Source organism: Diceros bicornis, chromosome 16, assembly GCF_020826845.1.
Source record: "Diceros bicornis minor isolate mBicDic1 chromosome 16, mDicBic1.mat.cur, whole genome shotgun sequence".
Lineage (NCBI taxonomy): Eukaryota > Metazoa > Chordata > Mammalia > Perissodactyla > Rhinocerotidae > Diceros > Diceros bicornis.
In genome coordinates, this window is record NC_080755.1 from 58281891 (window position 1) to 58297688 (window position 15798).

Below are 15798 nucleotides of genomic sequence, written 5' to 3' on the forward strand. Positions count from 1 at the left end.
TGCAGAACAAGCGCAATTTAAATAGGATTTTTTTTTTCATTAAAGCAAAAAGATTCATGTATACAGGAGGCTTTTATTAACTTATCTCAGGAAAATTGGCATGTAAAACACTCTTAGGTATGTAATTAAAACTGTATCCAAAAGGTCAGAGTAATAGTGAAAAGATTTGCTTTCATTATATCTTATAAAATGAAAATAATGGTGGCAGAAAAGGTGCTGTGTGCTTACACATATAAAGCCAAAAGAAAATTTTTTCTTTTCAGCCTTCTGCACATGGGTTGGGGTCATGTAACTGGGCATAAGTCAATGTCTTGTAGACCAAAGGGCTATAAGCCGCTTACAGACATGCCTGTACCATAAAAAAGTTCTGTGAAATTTATCAGTCCTCTCGTCCCCTTCCACAGCAACCCTGGAAGCATGTGCTTCTGATGATCAAACTGCAAGACAGAGAGGGCTGCTGACCGCATCAAATTGGATCTTAATGAGAAGTGCATATTTATTGTATTAAGCCGTCAAGATTTAAAGATTTGTTGCGACACCATAGTCTAGCCAAAGCTAACTAATGCAGTTGTTTACTTTTTATTGTTCTCAAAGATTAGATTAAATTAGGGATTCTAAGCTAATTATTAGAATTAAAAAAGTAAAAATAAGTCCTACAGAGGTTAGTCTAAATTTTCTAATGAAATTATATGATAAAGATAATTCATGATTCTCCACTTCAAGTTTAGGCTTCTCGACATAATCCTAAAAAGTATAATTTTTGCAAAAGTGTTGGAAATCTTCATTATTTTCAGAAGGCCTTCAACTTAAAACTTCAATGGTTAAATAGCTCCTTTAATATGCTTATCATAGTGCCATTATTTTGTAGAATTATTTTTCTGTGCGTGTTATTTAGTGCAATTCTGTCAGATCTTGCAACACCAATGACTTTGCTTGTAATGCAAGCAGGTTTCCGCTCTGACTTTCCTAGATTTCATGATTTGCATCTTAAGTGCCTTTCATTTCACCATACCTTAGCCTTGCACACCGTGTGAGTTGGATTTAGAAAAGACCTGATGACAGCAAGAGACAAATGCAAAAGCTTGATCTGACAGTATTGTTATGTGGAGAGGGAGTATGGAGAAGATTGCAGAATGTCTCATAACCGAATTATTCATTAGTGAGCATGTTCTAGATGTGAGTGTTTCTTCCCTATAGAACCTCACAGATTTTGGGACTCAGATATTCAGAAAATAATGGATGCATGTACATATATCCCACAGTAAAATTAAGAACATTTTGGAATTCCTCAAAAATGTATTTAAAGTCTTTAACATGATTTCATGTGACTTCCAACCTGAACACGATGGCATGGACTAGTCTCTCTCTCTTCCTCTGCACCAAATACAACTACACCCTCTGAAAATAATGCAAGAAACAACCAAAGAACTCTGAAAGGTGAAAAAAGGAAGGCAAACTGGTTAGTGATCCCAGGAGTGGAGAAACAAGGTGCCAGCAGGGTATCTCACAACCCTCCCTCCAACCCCCAGCCAACGGGAGAAGGGAACCCAGGTGCCCCAAATAGAAAGGAAGAGATAGAAAGAAACAGAGTAAAAATGGAAAGTTTCACATAGAATAGAGATGATAAAAGAAGGAATCTTAGGACATTAGGAAGGAAGAAAGAATATGGAAAAGATTAGAAATATGGATAAATAAAAGGTGACTATCCTTCACCTCATATTTTTCTAAATTGTTTGTGATAACTAAAATAAAAGTTATAAAACCATCCAAACATTTTAGAAGTGAGGAGGGTAAAGGGACCTAAATAACTATAATTTTTCCACCTTCACATGTCACTCAAAGTGATAAATCATGTTATAGGTAGATTATAATAAGTCACATGTATATTGTAGTTTGTAATGTCCAGACCAGTGACTAGGAAAACTCTACAAAGCAATACACTAAAAACACTGTAAATAAATAAAGATGGTATCCTTAAAAAAAACTGTACAAGTGACCCATAGGAAGATGAGAAGCAGAAAAAAAAATAAGAAGCAGAGAAAAGAAACAATTTAGCAGACTTAAGCTTTAACATATCAATAATTACTTTACATGTTTTTGTGTGTGTGTGTGAGGAAGATCAGCCCTGAGCTAACATCCATGCTAATCTTCCTCTTTTTGCTGAGGAAGACCATCTCTGAGCTAACATCTGCGGCCAATCCTCCTCCTTTTTTTTTTTTCTCCCAAAGCCCCAGTAGATAGTTGTATGTTACAGTTGCACATCCTTCTAGTTGCTGTATGTGGGACGTGGCCTCAGCATGGCCAGAGAAGCAGTGCGTTGGTGCGCACCCGTGATCCGAACCCGGGAGGTCAGTAGCGGAACGCCCGCACTTAACCGCACTTAACCGCTAAGCCACGGGGCTGGCCCTCAATAATTACTTTAAATGTAAATTGTCTAAATATTCCAAAAAAGACAGAGATTGGAAAATAGAAAAGTAGCTAAAAAATCACAACTCAACTATCTGCTATTTACATGAAATTCACTTCAACTTTAATGGCATAGGTAGATTGACAGAAAAGGATGGAAAAAAGATATACTATGCAAACATTAATTTAATAAAAAAGTAGAAGGGTCATATTTATATGAAAGAAAGTAGACTTCAGTAGAACAAAGAAAACTATTTGAGATAAAGAGGGACATTAGATAATGGCAGAATATTAATCCACCAGGAAGATATAATTATTGTAAATGTGTATGCACAAAACCACAGATGCTCAAAATACTTGAAGCAAAAACTAATAGTGTTGAAAGGAAAAATAGACACATCCACATTACACATGGGGAATTTAACACCCCTCTCTCAGGAGCTGATATATCTCCTAGACAAGGATATAGAAGAGTTGAACAATAAAATCAACCAATAGGATCTAATTAATATTTTCAGAACACCCCAGTAAACAATAGCAGAATATACAATTGTTTCAAGCACCTATAAAATATTCACCAAACTAAATCATATTCTAAGCAATAAAATACATCTGTGCAAATGTAAATTAACTGACATCATACGGACTATGTTGTCTGACAACAAAGGGAGAAAAACAGAAATCAGTAACAGAAAAACAGCAGGAAATTTTCTAAATATATGGAAATTAAACAATCCACTTCTAAATAATCCATAGGTCAAAGAGGAAGTCTTAAGGAAATTTTAAGAAATACACAGAACTGAATTAAAGTAAAAATACAACATAACAAATTGTATAGGATGCCGCTAAAGCAGTGCTGAGGTGGAAATTTATAACTGTAAATGGCTATATTAGAAAAGAGAACAGTTCTTAAATCAAAAATCTAAGTTTCTATCTCAAGAATCTAGATATAAAAGAGCAACATATACCGAAAGAGAAAAAAAAATCAAGGAACTAATAAAGATAAGAGCAGAAATAAATAAAATGAAAACAGAAAGACAATAAATAAAATCAATAAATCGAAGCGCTAATGCTTTGAAATAATTTAAAAATTTTATAAGCCTCTAGCAAGACTGACAAGATAAAAAGAGAGAAGACGCAAGTCACCAATATCAGGAATTAAATAGGATATATCCCTATAGACTCTGCAGCCATTCAAAGGATAAGGGAATATTACAAATTTACACTCATAAAATTCAACAAGTTAGAAAACAATAATCTGCAAAAGAAAAGAAAAAACTGGAATACAGTAGATACATGCAAAAACTTGGATGAATTTCGAGGAAATTATGTGGAGTGTAAAAAAAGCCATTCCCAAATGGTTACATACTGCGTGATTCCATTAATCTAACATTCTTTTTTTTTTTTTGGTGAGGAAGATCAGCCCTGAGCTAACATCCATGCTAATCCTCCTCTTTTTGCTGAGGAAGACTGGCTCTGAGCTAACATCTATTGCCAATCCTCCTCCTTTTTTTTCCCACAAAGCCCCAGTAGATAGTTGTATGTCATAGTTGCACATCCTTCTAGTTGCTGTATGTGGGACGCAGCCTCAGCATGGCCGGAGAAGCGGTGCGTCGGTGCTCCTAGGGATGCGAACCCGGGCCGCCAGTAGCAGAGCGCGCCCACTTAACCGCTAAGCCATGGGGCTGGCCCAAATCTAACATTCTTGAAGTCACACATTTATAAAATTGGAGAACGGATTAGTGGTTGCTAGGTTTGGGGGACAAGGTTGGAGGATGGGGGAGGGAGGGAGGTGTAGCTCTAAAAGGGGAGAAGAATTCTTGTAGCGGAAATGTTCTGTATCTTGACTGTTATCAATGTCAGTATCCTGGTTGTGATATTATACTATCGTTTTGACAATGTTAGCATTGGGAGAAACTGGGTGAAGGATGCACTGTATCTCTCTCTATTATTTCTTACAACTGTGTGTGAATCTATAAGTATCTCATAATAAAAATTTAATTTATAAATATGAGTTGTGGATTAATAAATTAAAATTACTTTTTATTTGGTTTGTTATGAGTACACTAGCGTGTAGGTTAATATGTGACTATCACCACGTGAAGATGTATATCTCTATAAATGTATTGCAGATGTTCTGCTTCCAATCAGCATGTGGTCTCTTTAGTAGGTTCAGGGAAGTATGAAAAAAGCCAGAAGATTTTAAGAAAATAGCAATTAAACCAAGATTAGAAATGACTAATGAACAACAGAGGTAGTATGTAACAATCTGGTAAGGAAAGAAAATCTAACAGTATTGTAAGATGATATATTAGCCAAAAGCCCTGAGAGAAAGTTGGTCAATGCAAAAACTATCCCATATTTTCATCAATATGTGAGTGACTTTATGGAGATGCCAGTAAAGTGTAATGAATAAGGAGTAGGCTCGGGTGGAATACACTCTGCATAAACTTTGGTGCATTTGATGTGCCTGGGTGGTGGAAATGGATTACAGAGTTTAGGGACGGGTTTTGTGAGTGGGAGGAAGGAGATCAGTGTGGCTGTGAAAGGACAACATGGGGGTTCCTTGAAGAGATAGAAATGTTCTACAAAGTGACTATATATGACACAACAGAATTGGTATCACTGGAGGACTTAGAAGTAGAGAAAGGGGGACAAAAAGGGGCTGAATGAGACACAAGTCAATTGATTCTAGCCCAAGCACTGATCTGTAAGGTCTCTCCAGTGAGAATCAATAAAAGATGTCCCTGTTAGATTAATTCTGGTTTCTTATGAGGGAAGACGCTTGTACAAATGATGACTCACAAGGAAGCAATCCTTTTTGAATTCCAATTTGAATTAAACAATTCCAATTTGAATCAAACAATTCCAAGTTGAATTAAGGCCTTGCAAGGGCATTTCACTTGCTTACAGATTATTAACTAGGCTCTAGAGTAGGGGTTTGCAAACTATGTCCCAGGAGCCAAATCCAGGCCACTGTCTATTTGTGTAGATCCAGTTTTATTGGAACACAGACACTCTCATTTGTTTACATATTGTATATGGCTGCTTTTGTGCTACAGTGGCAGCCTTGCGTAGTTAAAACACAGACCATTCAGTCTACAAAGCTGAAAATGTTTAGTACCTGGCCCTTTGCAGGAAAAGTTTGCTGACTCTTGCTCTAGGGGTACAAGTCTAAGGTGACTTAACAATGTTAAAAAGCTCTCAAAACGTGCTGAATACCCATGAGGCCAGTTTTCCCGTGGAGTGAATGTAAGCTTCTGTGGCAAGTATTAATCTATATCTATAATATTTTTTTTGAGGAAGATTGGCCCTGAGCTAACATTTGTGGCCAATCTTCCTCCTTTTTTCCCTTTTTCACCCCAAAGCCCCCGTAGATAGTTGTATATCATAGTTGCACATCCTTCTAGTTGCTCTATGTGGGACGCCACCTCAGCATGTCTTGATGAGTGGGGCATAGGTCTGTGCCCAGAATCTGAACTGGCAAACCCTGGACCGCTGAAGCAGAGTATGTGAACTTAACTGCTATGCCACTGGGCTGGCTCCTATATCTATAATTATTGTAGCTACAACTTTTGCAGTACATTTGCCTACAACATCTGGTAAAATCCATCAGCTATAAAACAGACAACTGGCAATATGGTGATAATTTCAACTTTCATTGTACAGCATAGACTAACTGATCAGCATGTATATATTGGCATGCTTGGACCTATTTCTACTGATAAATTTGAAGCTAAAAATTACAGTCTAACAATTTTAAAGGATAGTCATTAAAGTCTTTTATGTTCTAATCTAAGTAACTTAGTGTGAGAAGAGTTGGTTAAGTTTCCAAATTTGTCTAAGTTGTTCTGGGCTGACCTTCTTCATTGAGATAATTTATTTCCTTGTTAGAATTTTTAAAAGGAATTTTTGTGAGAATCTAAGTAATGTGACAAGTGTTGAGCTGAAGAGGATATTTAATATGACCTTTCCATTTGTAGAAAGGAAGAAAATCTTAATACATATCCAGGGAATAAATAAAAAATAAGATGAAGCAAGGCAATTAAAAGTTGGTAGCAATATGAAACTTTTGTGTTCATATTTTTAAAGTTACCATATCGATATGCTTATGGGTATTATAATAACAAATCACTTTAAAAGATTCCTATTAGCATTCAAGAATTGGAAAAGTAGAAGGAAAAGGAGATCTCCAACTTTGTAGGAAAGAAGTACTGTTCTTCCTTAAAGTCCTGATTATCTTCTCAAACTCATTCCACTCATTTTAATTGTAATCTTGGTAAAAGGTAGAACTCAACCGTGAAAGCTAGAAACCTACGAGTCATCTGGGAAGCCTCTCTCTAAATCCCCATATCTCATCTATTATTGAATCCTGCCTGTTTTACCTCATACGTACTTTTGTACAATATTGCTTCCTTTTCAGCTCCATCAAGACACACCCACACCTGGACCCTTGATGACTAATGGATGGTCTTGCAGCTGGTGGTGTTATATTTAATTCACCACTCTCACTACCTCTAGAATGGTTCCAAGTCCAATCACACCAATCTCTCCCTCAAAACATTTTTGAAGTTCCTTTCTTTTATACCACCAAGCCCAATTCTCTTATGTTGTAAGAAAAGTTCTTTACAGTGTGGCTCTTGTCCAAGTCTGCAGATTCATCTCTTACCAGGCTCCCACCCCATTTCTAACGCTACTTCCGTGCAGAATCATTTACAGCTCCCTGAAGTACCTCAATCCCTATGCCTCTGTGCCTTCACACCCACTAATCCTGCTGCATGGAATAACTCTATTTCTTTTAAATTTTTCTCAAATATCATTAATTCTTGGGAAATATTTCTTGACTATCTTGCCCAATCTCCTTCTTCTACCCCCAGAGTCTTAGCTACTGACTTTCCCCTGAGAATCCCTGCTGGACTTCCACAAAGTGCTTTGCATATTTCCACTTAACTCTACTTATTGCATCAATCACTCACATAGCTAAGGATCAGTCAATTCTGAGGTAGATAGTAATTAGAATACTATTTATCGAGCAATTTCTCTGAGTTAGGTAAGTATTGACTATTTTATAAATATTATGTCCTCTAATCTTCACAGCAACCTTATGAAATAAATTATAAATGATTTATTTACCCTCAAGAAAATTCTACAAGGTGGATATTATTATCTACGTCATATGGATGAGAAAGCTAAAGATTAGAAAGAAGAGAATTCAAAACCAAGTTTATCTAAATCCAGACAACAAATTCTTAAGCAGCGCCTGATAATGGAGTGTCTTTTTACAGGAATATTTTGTCTCTTTTATTATATATAGAATATATATTAAATATGTCATATATGTATATATATTCATATATCCATAGCGTCCCCTTCAATAACTATTTCACACATTCAATAACTAATAGATGTTTATCAAGCGGTACTATAGTATACGCCAGTTGTCCTTGCTTAGTATTAAGCTCTTCTTCGTCTGGGTCCTATTCTGTAATGGCCTTGTCCCAAAATTGGAAATAAGAAAATATGTCCTACTCTAAGATGTTAATCGGCAAGGCACTGGCAAAGATTTAAAACCTTGCAAAAGTATTTGACATTAAGTGGGAATCTTGGAAACAAAAATTTTGATATCCTAAGTTATGATGCTCTAATCATAGACGTTTCGGGATCAAAGGCACACATGGAGTTGGACGCGATCTCACATTAGCAGCAAGTTCATCAGTACTCTAACCTTATGCTTCATCACACAAAATTATATAAAATTTATCTTAAAGCTCCCAACTTCTAGTGAATAAAATTAGACAAAATTTGATCCATTCTGCTATCATTTCTGACTTCTCAAATTTTTTCTAAATTGTAGGTTACAATCCATCACATTTCAATCTAAAGTTAGTTGATTTTCTCCAAAAAGAAATGGGGACTAAAGTTTTCTATGTAACAGTTTCTCATTATTCTTGAAAATACTGATGAAGTCACATCTTAGCTTTCTCTCTTCATCATAACTAGTCATAGTTCCTGTACCTCTTACAGATAAGCAATTTATTGAACTCTTCAGTTCAGCCTGGACTTAAATCAGGTAGAATGGCACCGAATTTAAAATAGAGCTTTTATCTCTTTGTTTTAAATTGGTAATTTTCATTTGTGGTTGTGTAGGGGAGATGGCTCAGAAATGCCTACTTGGAATCCGTGTAATTTTTAACCTGGTTATAAATTTTGGCAGGTGAACCAGACATGAACAATGTAATCATAGATTGAAGGAAAGACTACCTGATACTGTGAAAATATAAAGTTACCTATGAGTTTTACTAAATAGTACAAAACAATGATGCTATTAGCTAATATTTATGAAACAGGCGGGTTTTAGAAATTTTGCTTAGATTTCTTTGAAAGATGTAGTACAACAGCTAAGCAAACTCACTTAGAAGGGTTTTTAATTGTTAGTCACGGAGACTAAATACATATCTGTATGTCAGTAATTCAAATTAAGGTAAGTCTGATCTGATCATTAGATTATTAATGTCCCCATTTGTGTATCATATTTAGAATTTTTTACATATATAACCGTGGACTGAATTTAGATCAAAAATTATAATCAATTTACTTTTGAATATGGACTTAAATTTATTAAACAGCAAAATTTCATGGAGTCACCACGGTTGAAGTGGGTAAAAGTGATCCTGTCTTTAGATGTGTATCGAGAATGAAATGCTTGATTGCAGCAGTGGAAATTTGCATTTTGTTGATTTCAATAGGCAAACCATTGATAGAGATGGCATTTTTAGAGAGGCAGGTACTGACACACATGTTCCCAGGGTGGTATCTACACATCTGGATCCAGAGGTCACTGAGGAAACTTATACTGACATGTTTTTATTCAGATTCATACACCCATCACTGATAAGGATGGCATTATCAATAATTATCCCTGCAGATACAGCACTGGTGGGAACATAAATGTCTTGGTTCCGGTCAATCTCCTGCTTTGTGCACTGTGTGCTCAAGACTGCTTGGTTTTTCACTGCTTTGATTCTGAAACTGGTTCTCCTGTCTTCTGCCCACTGCCGAAATACTTGCTGCTAGATGATGGCAAAGAGGAAAAGCTTTATGAAGGATGCAACTTCTGATTTTTAAGTTGTAAGGCCTGTTGGAAAGGACAATATGAATGCTTTTTTCTCTAATAAAATATACTTTCTCCCTGTTTTAAAGGCTTGCAACCCTTTCTTTGTACAGTAACACAATGTGGTATGTACAGTCCGTGGTCAGTATTAGATGAATCTGAAAGTAAAGCTTGTTCCACTATCTACTAGCTGCACGACTTTGTTCAAAATGAGGCTACCCCAGGTTTCAACCTTCTCATTTCTAAAATAAGGACAATAACTGTGACACACCATTGTATTTTGTGCCAGTAAAAAAGCCAAAGATGCCGCCAGTTAAAATATAATTTATCATTCGGAGTAATTTTATATTTATCGAACTAGCTTTTTTAGACCTGATTAGACATAAATGTTCATCACATATGATTTTAATGCATGAAAAAAATGAAAAGATATAAGGTAAATTGGTCAGAGTACCTGTGAAACTTCTTCACTTTCAGCATCTGACTTCTCTGAATCACTTTTTGATTCAGAATTCACGTGCACCTGTTTCCTTTCACACAATATAATTCTTTAGGTCATCCAAAAGATTGGTGGTTCAGTATTTCTTCACATAATACATAAAAGAACTGAAAGCCATGGGTGCTAGATTCCTAGGCCAGCTTAGATATTATAGACAGCCAATCTACTTTAGATTCCCAGTCCAGGTAAGTTGGTTAAAATTTCCAAATCCTCATCTTTTTTTTCCAATATCCATCATCATTTGGTTCCTGGGCCTTAAAGAAGTGCTCCACTGCTGTTTCTGAGGTTTTCTCTCAAACTTCTGACACTGAATATGAAGTTTTTCTACTGGAACTTTTGATGTTCATGATTCACAGGTAACCATATCCACCTTAGAGTTTCCATCTAGCTAACAAAAAGCATGAGACATTGTGATTGTGAAGTCCATCCAGATAGCAAAGACATTCAGCATTAAAATGTGAAAATACAAGTGTGTCTTGGAATTGAGGTACTGCAGTAATACTTATCCCAGGGGTTGTGTTAAAAAGATGGATGTATGATTGATGTGCATAAAGCATGTGAGTGCTCCCGTCATTCCCTCACTTTTCCAGTTATTATGTTAACACAGATCTCCATATATTATTTTACATCTTTATAAAGGAGGGATTATGAGCCACACATCTCTACATATAACATCTCTATAGTAATCGAATGGTATCTCTGATGGAAAAAATGAAAAACATAATTTCAAAGTAAATTGATTTTATTTATTTTTTTCTGTAAGAATAATGTATCTTCTTAAACAGTGGAAACTATCTATTAATTTCCAGTCCCTTCTCTCTTCTTAGATTGAAAGTCACCTATGAGAAAAAATCTCTCCACTGGAGACAACTCCCCTCAAATTACCACAGCCTGCTAAGTGGCTGAAGCAAGTGTGATAGGATTGAGTGGAAGATGGCAATAAATAGAGGTAAATATTACAATTTCTTTAATGTAAGCAGAGGTAAATGAAGATGGCCAGGCAAAGCATTTTTTCACATCAGAGAGTAAAGCTCCCCCTGGCATTCCAGTTCTCAGCAAGGCAGCCATCTGCTGAGGGTACTGCAGAGTTGTGTGCAAACCACAACAGGGATGGGAGAAGCTTAACAGGAGCCCTTCTCAAGCCTGGATTTCTAAGCCCTTGTGTCACTTAAAATTCTGAGACTAACGTGCCTCCTTTAAAATAACTATGTCAAAATACCAGAATGCCTCGCCTTGCTAGTATTTACGTAATTCTCTTATTATTGCGTAATTAGTGTGGGCCAGCTCCAGAACACTCCAGGCAAATGAAGCAGGCAGAAATGAATCACAAAGTCATCTCAGACATCCTGGGAATGACAATCCTAGACAGGACTAAGCTGTACAGTCTACCTACTCCTTGTAGGAGCAAGACTCAGTCACTCCACAGCAGCACTAGCTTACCAAGTCTATCTGTCATTTCCTTTCCACACATCTTGCACATTTCAAGCAGAGATCAGAATACAGACCCACCTGTATCACTACAATAGCTGCTTGAACTACTCAAGAGGAGAAACGTGTAGCACCAGCTAAACAAATAAATCCCGTGGTCTTCCAACCTTCCTCTTTTTTTAGGATGAATTGGGCACCTTCATTAATTCATATTAGGATTATGGCTCCAAAGAGCCATATGGCACCTCAGAATTTCCAGGCTCGCTTGGCTCCAAAGAGCTGTAATTCATATTTTCTTCTTGATCCTTGAGTTGTTCCTATGTGGATGTAGACAGCCCTCTCATTAGACAAACCTTTTATCCTTATCATCATCATCTTGGAGCACCTCTGAAAGCTCACACTTTTCTTCCTACTCCAAGAGAGATGTTTATTTTATTTGGTTTTGTAATTTTTTCTCACCTAAGATATGAAATCAGCTCATCTTCCAAGGATCCCTAATTTCTTTAGGCAGAGAATAGTAATAAAGGATAAATTTGTGTAATTTCAATGAGTACATGGGATAGTGTAGGACAATGCCAGAGAAGAAGCTTTTTTACAAATTGTAGTATCTAAAAGGACTTACGCAATTGTATAGATCTGTGAAGGTACCCTGAGCTGTTCCCATAAGATCTGTGCATTTTACTGTACGTAAAATAAAAAGAAATACTGTAGTGGTTAAGCACAATAATTAAAATTTTGTTAAATGAGTGTAAGTTTAGCTTGGCATTTTCACTTTATGTTTCTTTTACCTGTCCATAAGATTCATTAAGTAAATGTTTTCTTTCATTTAAATAACTTTCATGTATCCTGTTATATGTTAAGATGCCAAAAATGTTTTCAAATTTGAATATAGTCTCTGAGTTTAGAAATATCTCTTTTCCTCTTTTATTTTTTTTTAATTGACTTTCTGCTCATGTATCAGGGAAATTGGTCCAAATACAGAGGCCCACAGTGTCTCTTTTGCCAGCATCATTTGGGTACAACTATCCAAAAAGAAACATCCAACTCTTCTCTCAAAAATAAAAATAAACTTTTCTCCAAGAGAACATCAAAGAATTCCTAAGCATAAAACATTCTGATCCAATGAAAACCTAATAAAATAAACAACAGCAATGAGAGAGAAAATATAGTCATATCCAGCCTTCGAGTATTGTTTAGAACCATGTTTTAACTCTTCATTCTCTTGGGCAAGACTGTCATCATTTACCTTTGATCATAGGCAGATTTGGTACTAAGCTCCAGTTTTTAAAAGGAATTGAATAGATACAGATATTCTCTAGCTCAGTGCATATACTAGTTCAACTTTTGATTAATTGAAGATACTTGTAATCTAAGTAAAGTAATATTAGGAATCAAACCTTTTAAAATATTTTACTGAAATTCAAAGTAAAACAAGTTCTCTAGGTTACAATACTGGCTGGGTCTCACCCACACACAAAAGTCAAACAAGTATTAGTGCATTTGATTTTTCACACATTTAATTGCGGTTTCAAGCCTATACTACATTTAGATATCACATAATGACTTCATAAGGCAATTCTAGACATATCTGGTCCTTTGTACTCTCACGACACAGGAGAAAAAGTCACTTTCTTCAATGATGGATGGATGAAGAACAGCTCTAATTTGTTGTGTGCTGAGTAATAACTTGTGTATGTGAAGTGTGGATTTGCCAAGATTTAAACATGCCTACTAGACACTCCCTTTCCTCCTTGGCCCAGAGTGGGACCAGGGTAATAATTTATGCTTTTCTGTCAGGGCTTTGCTGTGGTCTGAGCCCAAAAAATGTAGCTGCTTCTAATTAATGAGTACTCTGGAGGCTGATAACAGTGCAGTCTCATTTGCTTTGAATTTCCCAAAAGTTCTATGAGGGGCCACCTTGAGGCTTTGTTACTATCACTCTGAAGAGGTCCTCTGATTTCTCCAAGTGAGGAGAACAGGACACCTCGGTTTCAGCCTCTGTCTAACTTGGGTCAGGGCTCCATGTGCATCCCTTCCCTCTGGATCTGTTTTTGTTTGTTTGGTTTTGCATGAGAGCCAAGAAACACAGATTTTATTTCATCAGAACTTGTCTGCTCCATCTTTCTAAAATGCTTATTTTGGTTGAGTTTTTACTGGGCTATGACCTCAGTAACACAGGCATGCCCTCTGCACATTAGCTCTGATATAAGACCACTTGCTCCTTTCCTAACTTATCTTCACATGCCAGAAAACCACAGAATACTCAGTTAAATTTCAATTTTAGCTAAACAACAAAATTTTTTTACTAAATGTATGTCCCAAATACTGCATGGAGCATATTTACACTAAAAAATTCTTTGTTGCCTCTCTAAAATTCAAATTTAACTGAGCAGCCTGTATTTTTATTTTATTTTATTTTGCTAAATCTGGCAACTCATTCACATGCAATGAGCTGGAACCCAGAGTCTAGAAATGCTAATTTGATAAGCAAAGCTTTTCTTCACAGTTATTCCAAAGGTGAACTTCAACATGTGTTAAATATTCGCTAATTTCAAGAACAACAAGCAATTTATGAAGCCATCATCTGGTGCATGTATTAGAGTTCTATGGCTGCTGTAACAAACTACCATAAACCTGGTGGCTTAAAACAACAGAAATTTATTCTCTCATGGTTCAGGAAGCCAGAAGTCCAAAATCAGTATCCCTGAGCATAAGTCAAGGGGTCTGAAGGCTGTGCTCCCCCAGAAGCCCTAGAGCATGATCCTTTCTTTCCTCTTTCAGCTTCTGGTGGCTCCTAGCATTCCTTGGTTTGTGGCCTCATCACTCCAGTCTCTGTCTCTGTGGTCACATTTCCTTCTCCTCTTCTGTCTGAAATCTCCCTCTGCCTCTCCCTTATAAGGACACCTGTGATTGTGATTGTGGTTTAGTCAGAAAATCCACAATAATATTCTGATTTCAAGATCTGTAATCCCATGTGCAAAGTAGTTACCAAATAAGCAAACATTCACAGGTTCCAGGGATTAGGATGTAGACATCTTTGGGGCCATTATTCAGTCTACCACAGTAGAATTGTATGAGATTTTCAAACTTCAGTTGGTTGGAAGCAAGAGTTTACCATTTTGAAAAGAAATATATCACTTTGCAGTATTTGTTAAACTGCAGTTCCAAAGATGATAGTCTTGAGTTAAAACATTCTGGATCAGAATCTCCATGGGTCAAGTCTGGGAATGAACACTGAAGCAAACTCTCCAATGACATGTGGGTCTACTAAATCGAGGGACAAATGCATAATTCTTAAGAATAGGGATCATGAAATGGGCTATTTCAGTTGAATCCAGACTCCGCTTACTAGATACGTGATCTCAGAAAGTTCATGTTAATTCTGCCAGCTTCCATTTTCTCTTATGTAATAAGATTGGTAACTATACCTAAATTATATGGTTTTTGATAAGATTAAGTGAAACAGTGTAAACTACTTAACACAAGGTCTAGCTGATACAAAATAATCAGTAAATGTTACGTGCTTTATCAGAATAATGGTACTACTGCTATTATTGTTATTACTCTGAACTAGTTGTAGGTAACGAAAGTATAAAGAAAGCAGTATAATGAGGGTTCATTTAAATAGTCCAAGTTCCTGACAACTGAAAATGAATTTATAGCATCAAAGCAAGGCCTGTAAGTATTACATTTAAATGCTTCAAATGTATAACCTACCTGTACTCATGACTTACTGTACAGTGGATAGAAAAAGATATTTTTGGAAGAGTAATTTGTATAGAAAATGCCTTAGTTACACTGTTTTGTCTCATGATACCGACTTAAAAAATGTTTGTAATAAGAAAAGGTTTTAAACATAATGCTGAAATAGAAAATGCTTCACATCCACCATTCTGTGTTGAAAATATCCTTTTAGAGAGAACACAATGAATTTATTTAAAAGCTCAAAATGAATTTATAAAAAATATTTTGTCTATAAAAAATATAATTTTCTATTCTAAAACTTCAAAAATTAGTGGCAATGTAAATTAATACATTTAACAATGGAATCCCCAAGCTAATGTATTTTCAAGTACATATAGATTTAATAAACATATATGTTAACACATTTATTTGAGCTCTTTAAATCTCAGTTCAGTGTATATAAATGTACATATCTTGCTAAGTCTCTTTATAAAAGTAAGATTTGGAAAATAGAACATTTCTGTAATTATTGAAAGGTACATTACATTAGATTGATTTCGTGATCCCACCCAACTCACACAAATACTGCCAGATAAATTTGGCTGCAGTCCTCCGGGTAATTCAATTACACAAAGCAAATGAAGTTGCATATTTCAAACTCAATTACAGG